This window comes from Condylura cristata, unplaced genomic scaffold (assembly GCF_000260355.1).
Source record: "Condylura cristata isolate star-nosed mole 26May11 unplaced genomic scaffold, ConCri1.0 scaffold00024, whole genome shotgun sequence".
In the NCBI taxonomy this organism is placed as follows: domain Eukaryota; kingdom Metazoa; phylum Chordata; class Mammalia; order Eulipotyphla; family Talpidae; genus Condylura; species Condylura cristata.
The window spans coordinates 32,175,023-32,182,333 of NW_004567125.1; the positions used below are offsets into that span (position 1 = coordinate 32,175,023).

A 7,311-nucleotide genomic window follows, 5' to 3' on the forward strand; every position below is an offset into this window, starting at 1 on the left:
TAGAGGTTAACAAAATGAAGACTAGAGATTCAGCACTTGCTGCAACTAGTAAGAAGCAGAGTGAGAATTTGAATCTATGTGAAAGGTCACAAAAATCCAGACAAAATGAAATCACTACAATGGAGACATAGCTGCACCCCCATGTTCACAGCAGCGTTACTTATAATAACCAAGCCATGAAGACCTGAGAATCCCTCTATGAATTAAAAGATAAAGAAAATCTAATGTGTGTGTATTTGTGTATAAATGTGTGTATGTAATTGATCTTTAAGCAACACTGTTGGAACTATATAAGTTCCACTTATAGATGGATTTTCTTGTAAACAGGATATAAACAGATGCTATTTATAAATATGGTACAGTATTATGAATTCATTTTCTCTTCCTTATGATTTTTAATGACATTTTTCCTTCTCTAGCTTACTTTATCATAAGAACACAGTATATCACACAGATAAAACAGAACAGGTGTTCATCTACCATTTATTTTATTGGTAAGACTTCCTGTCAACAGCACGCTATTTGTAGTGAAGTTTTAGGAAACTTAGAAGTTGTGTAAGGATTTTTTAATTGTGCCAGTTTGGCATCCCTAACATTCATCAGCTGTACAAACACATATACACACTCACAAAAACACATTTACACACTCACAAAAACACATTTACAGACAAAAAGCACATATACACACACAAACACATACACATAGTGGAATACTATTCAGTCATAAAAAGAGAGCTTTCTGCCAGAGAACATCACTGAGTAATCATGGTAAAAGTCTCCTCTTCCAGATCAGGAGTGTAAAAAAAGTAATTATAATAAATTAAAAAGCAAAATCTACAGGCAACTATAAATCAGAGACACTCTTCAGGGGAGGAGAGGTTGAAGGGGCAAAGCACAGGTGGAAAGTGCTCAAGGGACTATGGTAATGGGTCATGGGTCAATTGGTGGTGGAAATTTCATGAGGACTACACCTGAGAGATGAAAGCATAGTTTTTACATGAGGGATGTAAAAATATATTTTTTTAAATAAAAATAAAAAAGTCTGTCTAAGTCAGAGTCCCCCAAGGAGCTGGAACAGCTGCAAAAGCTCTTCACCAGAGGTTTAAACTTTTAAACAACTGATGAGAGTCTGAGAAGCCATTTTGGTCAATGGGGATGGTTCAGGGACTATCTGGTATTGAGAGATCCAAACACCAAGCAATCAGAGGCTTTGGGTTAGTCACTGATGTCACTCTGGAATGGATGGATGCAGCCATCAGTGTAAGGCCACACAAGGTAGATGAAAAGTTGTGAAACCAAAGAAAAGAGATGATGCCCAAAGACACAGTGTCGCCTTAACAGTGAAAAAGATTTTTGTTGGCTTCATTAAAGAAGACATTGAAGGACATCACACAAGAGATTATTGTTAACAGAATGAGAAAACTGAAGTGAAGTAATTGGCAAGGAGTCTTTGCGTTGTAACCTTTGATGATCACGATTCTATAGACAAGATTGTCATTCAGAAATACCATACTGTGAATGGCCACCACTATGAAGTAAGGAAAGCCCTATCTAAGCAAGAGTTAGTCAGCACTTCATCCAGCCAAAGAGGTCAAGGTGGTTCTGGAAACCTTGATGGTGGTCATGGTGATGGTTTTGGTGGAAATAACAACTTTGCTCATGGAGGAAACTTCAGCTGTCAAGATGGCTTTTGTGGCAGCTGTGGTGGTGGTGGTCATGGTGGCAGTTACATTGGAGGAAGCATAGGCCATGGAAGTGGTGGACAGAATAATGGAAAGCAGGGCAGTGTCTATGGCAGGAGTGGCAGCTATAACAACGGGGGAGGGGCAGCTTTGGCAGTGGTAGTGGAAGTAATTTTGGGTGTTGGAAGTTACAATGATCTTGGCCATTACAACAGTTAATCTTCAAATTTTGGACCCATGAAAGGAGGGACCTTTGGAGGCTCATTGCTTTGGTTCCTGTAGTGGTAGAAGCAAGTATGTCACCAAACACAAAATCAAGGTGGCTATGGCAGTTCCTTGAGCAGCAGTAGCTATGGCAGTGGCAGAAGGTTTTAATTACATGTCAGGAAACAAAGCTTAGCAGGAAAGGAGAAAGGGACGCTACAGTACCATGGACTTGTGAACACAGACAAGTATTGTAGTGGCAAGGTCTCGCTACCACCGGGAAGATATGCTTTAGACAGTACTTGTGTATGGGCAAAAAACTCAAGAACTGCAGTTGTGATTAACTGTATAACAGGTTATTTTAATTTCTGTTTCGTGAACAGTGGAAAAGTGGAAGGCATTCCAACAAAGGGCTTTAATGTAGGTTTGTTTTTTTGTTTTTTGGGTTGTTTTTTTTTTTTTTTTTGGACCCCCTGATGTTGATTGTGTCTTTAAAAAATAAAATACGAAGAGGAAAATCATGTCATTTGCAACAACCTGAATGGGCCTTTAGGATATTATGCTAAGATAAATTATTCAGACAGAGAAATGCAACTACCATGATCCTATTTACGTGGAGTCTTTTTAAAAATGAACTCATAGAAATAGATTTAAAGAGCCTTGCTGGCAGCCTACGAGTTAAATCTCAGCACTAAACTCTATGGCCTCATCCCCAACCCCCAGTCCCTGGCCAGGGAGCTGACCCACATGGCATAGCAGGTCTCTCCTGTCTTGCCTGTTGCTCCCCTTATCAATGTATTACAGTAGAACCACCTAACTGTTCTGTTCCCCAATTGTCTCTGGTGAATCCTTTCAAAACCCCCCCACCTCTGGCCTACACCCCAATTCTTGTATAAAAAATAAAAAGAAAAAGAAATAGTTAGAACAGTAGTTGCCAGAGGCTGAGGATGAGAGAAATACAGAGCCTGGTCAAATAGTGCAAACTTCCAATATTAAATCAGTTATAAGGATCTAAATTAAAGGATAGCAAGTGACTATATGTAATACTGTATTGTGTACTTGAAAGTTCCTAAGAAAGTAGATCTTAAAAGTTCTTACCATCAGGCCCTCCCTGGTGGCGCAGTGGGTTAAAGCACAGCACTAAGAAGCTTAAGTCACTTCCACATGAGTTCGATCTCCCGGAGGAGATCCACATGGCGTGGCAGACCTCTCCTGACTGGCCCGCTTCTCCCCTCAGCAGTGTACTTTGTCCATCTGCCTGTTCTGCTCCCTACTCTGTCTCTGGTGAATCCTCTCACCCTTCACATCTCTGGCCTGTACCCCAGTTCTGTATGAATAAATAAATAAATAAATCTTTAAAAAAAAAAAGTTCTTACCATCAAAAAAAAAAAAAAGAGGTTGCTATGTGAGGTGATGAATATTAACTACCTTATTGTGGTAAACATTTTGTAATATATTCCTATATCAAATCATCACATTACTCACCTTAAATTTACACAATGCTATATGTCAAATATTATCTCAAGAAAGTTGGAGAGGATGTAGCCACACAATAAATATTTTCAGCTTTGCATGCCAGATGGTCTCCATCACAATGATTCAACTCTGCCTTTTACAGCTTGAAAACAGCCATAAACAATATGTAAACAAGTGGGAGAGGCTGTATTTCAATAAGCTTTCATCTACATAAGTAAATTATGGTATAGCTATACAATGGAATATTAATCAGCCATAAAAAAGGAATGATTTATGATTAAAAAGCACTGGTTCATTATACAACATGAATGAACTTCAAGAACATTATGTTCAGTGGGAAAAAGTTCTGACACAAAAAGTAAGAACCATTTATGTGGAATATCTGGAGCAGGCAAATCCATAGAGATGGAAAACAGTGGTAGTTTCCAAGAGATGGCAGGGTAGAAAGTGACAAATTAATGGAGACAGGGTTTTATTTCAGGATGAAAGAAATGTTCTGTAATTAAACAACAGTTGTTGCAAAATAGTGTAAATGTACTACATGTCAAAGAAATATTCAGTTTTAAGAGGGTCACTTTGCTGTGAATTTCACCTCCAATAAAATTGTTACAGAAAGAAATAGTTGGTCCACAGTCCTTGGTTTGTAATTCTTTAAAACATCTTTAAAACATCTCAACAAAATCCAAACCTGAATAAGAAAATGCAGGTGTATAGAATCTTAGCCCAGAACCCTGTATATACCTGTGTGGATTATTATTATCAGGATTTTCATTATTTTTATCATTACTTCTACCAAAGTGAATATTATTAACTCTGACCTTGGCCTCAAATGCCAAGTTCACTTCCTCTGGCCTCTGGCCTTTATCCCAGCCTTCCTTCTAATGAGGGCCCAAGGCTCTGTCTGTCTATGCCAGTGTTACCTCCAATAATGCTGATCCAGGCTCTGGTCAGTGTCTACTCTCACAAGACTCCTTGTCTGCAATCTGGAAGGATCTTGACCAATCCCCTGACAGGTGGGCCTCATGAGGTAGAAAGGAAGAGGAAAAGTGTGGGAGGAGGATTCGTCATGGGAATCTCAACCTTTCTGCTGCCTGCCTGTCCAGCGGGAACCAGGTGCCTTGGTGTATGAGTACTGTGTGTGTGTCAAAGCCTGAGCCCAAACTGACCCCACGACCTCACATGAATTCAGCAGTTCCTCCCTGCCACCTGTTTGGTCCCTGACCTGTATGGACAAGTCTGGGTCAAAGGGAACAACCCCAGGCTAGAGAGCCAGAATGTAGAAAGAGGAAGGCCAGGGGCTAATTAGGAAGGCTTCCTAGAGGAAGGTCACAAATTCCCAGATCATAAATCCCAGAAAGAGCACAGGGACATATTTCTGATTCAAACATAACCCAGCTTCTACTACTAACTCTGTGTTTTTGCAGTTGATCCATGAAGTCTTGGCCATGAGTGTCAGTCTGCGTACGCTTCTTTATCATTAAGTATCATAATTATTCTGACCCTGACCCAGCCACAGAGTAGCAGAAATGTGCAGTGGGCTTGGACCCTCCCCAGGTTATAGATAGGTGACGTTGGACAAGTTACTTAACTTCTCTGAACTCACCCTCCTGCTAGATAAAACAGGCATAATGAAATAAAAAATATATAATGGTTAAGTAAAATCAAAAGCATCCCCAAAGCCATAGACAGTGGGAGAGTCAGAGGGACAAACATGGGATTTGTAATGCTGAATCAAGATATTCCCAGAGCAGCTGAACATTAAATGGAAATCTCATATGACAGTCACTCCTCGGCATCCTTGGCGCTCCCCCCGCAAGTAGATACAGGGCCAGGACAAGGGTAAAGTGAGTGAGGCACAAAAACAGCATGAGGACTCCTGATTTCTCTTCTTCCTCTTGCTCCAATATACCTTAGCATAGCTCTGTTCTGGATACTGTCTTTATCTCAAATGTTGCATCATTAACCACTTCATTAAAATTTTAAAGATTTCATTAAATCTTAAAGATTTATTTATTTATACATATAAGAACTGGGATGCAGGCCAGAGGTGGCAGTGGGGCCGGGGGGTGGGGGGTGGCAGGGAGTGGCAAGAGGATTCACCAGAGACAGAGTGGGAGCAGAACAGTCCGAATATACTGAAATACACTGCTGAGGGGAGCAGCGGGCCACACAGGAGAGGTCTGCGGTGTGGGTCACTCCCTGCCCAAAACCCAACTCTCTTTGCAATGGCTTTGGATAGCTTTATAATGCTGCACTTTAATCCCTTGACACACACCCCCCCCCCCCAGGGAAGTGCCAAAGTGTTAATTTTACACCATTTGCAGCTATGGGGGATGGAGCTAGAAGGAATTATGTTAATGAAATAAGTCAGAACAGGGAAAATATATATATAAGATGGTTACACTTACAGGGAAACCAAACAAAGGGTGAGGAAAAAGGCAAAACCTCAATGCAAACATTACATCTGAGGCATATAGCAGGGGAGGGAGAAGGTGAAGGGTCAAAACAGGGGGGAGGGGAGCACAGGAACTGTGGTGACTGTGCACAGGAACTGTGGTGACTGTTCACAGGGACTGTGGTGACTGTTCACAGGTGATGTGGTGGTAGGAGAATTATGGAGACTACACCTGCGGGGAGAAATCAAATACTGTACAAAAATGAATACTGATTTAAATTTTTTTAATTAAATAAAAGAGAGGAAAGGTGCAAAAGGAAAAAAAAGTTATTATTTATCTTGATACATGAGGGTTTTCAAAGCCATCTTAAATTTTGCACTGCAGGTAATTGTCTTGCTCACAGACCACATCCAAATGGATCTGCCTGGCACAGGCCTGGACCCAAATCCTGGAAACTGGCACAGAAGATATTTCCTCAAAAACTTGGTGGAAAAGTTCTCCTTCCCTTACCAGTGTACTCCCCAAGTTCCCACTGTGCCCCAGCTTTATGGGTCCTAGGAAGAGGACTCCAGATATCTGAGCAGATTGTCCCCCCACCACCACCTCTTTCGACTTAAAATACCCCTTGGGAAATCCCAGGCCTGGCTCAGTCTGGGCATTCCCAACCCTACCCAGGATCTACTCTGTGTCAAAGACTCTGTTTCATGGGTCCCCTGAAAAACTCCCTGGCCTGGATCCAGGTTGGAAGGCCCACAATGAAGCAATTTACACAAGAGCCCCATCCCACCTGACGCTGGAATAAAAGGAAGGCCAGCTCACTTCTGTACTCGGCCACAAGCACCAGAGGAAGAGGAAGGACCCCTCATTATTAACCCAGGTGAGTCCAGAAACCAACTCCTGGGACAAACGCCACGGTTCCGAAAGTCCTGTTCTAAGTAACCGCTGGTGGCTTAGGATCAAGAGTTGGTACTGAAGCAGAGATGACATCTCTAGGTTCCCGTGGGCTCAAAGTAGGACTCAGCAAAAATAACCCAAGGCCCCCATCCTCTGCCTAAGCCTGAGATATTGGCAACACAGCCGACATGAGCCAGTGCCAACCTTAGGCCTCTCCTTTCTCCTTTGTCCCCAGTACAGCCAGTCTTACCAGTCACGTGGGTGCCTGAGAGTCCCCTCTGGTGGCCAGCAAGCAACAGTTACAGAATGATTTCCATCAGGAGGGAGTAGTATTTGAATTGGTCTCAGTCTATCTTTCTGTGGAATAGGAAGATTTCCTGAAGCCTCGGCTGCTTGGCCAGGGAACAGCTTGGCTTACTGCCCCTTGATCTCAGCCTGAGAATGCCCGGTTAGGATGAAGTAGCTCCTGAGAACCAGCCGACCTTGACTCTGTACCTCCCGCCCACAGTTCAGCAACAGGCAGACGTGTCATTCACTGCTGGACTTTTGACAGTTGTGAAAGGTACTATTTAGTTCTCCATGCCTGTCTTCTCCCAGTTCTGCCAAGATACCTGCTGAAGTTAACAGGATAAGTCTCCCCCAGAAGTTGGAGCCCCACA

General features: G+C 42.3%; 1 pseudogene; it reads left to right on the plus strand.

Annotated features, from left to right (window-relative positions):
* The first annotated feature begins 765 nt into the window (after nt 1-765).
* On the plus strand, nt 766-1,901 carry LOC101624275 (annotated as a pseudogene).
* The last annotated feature ends 5,410 nt before the right edge of the window (nt 1,902-7,311 follow it).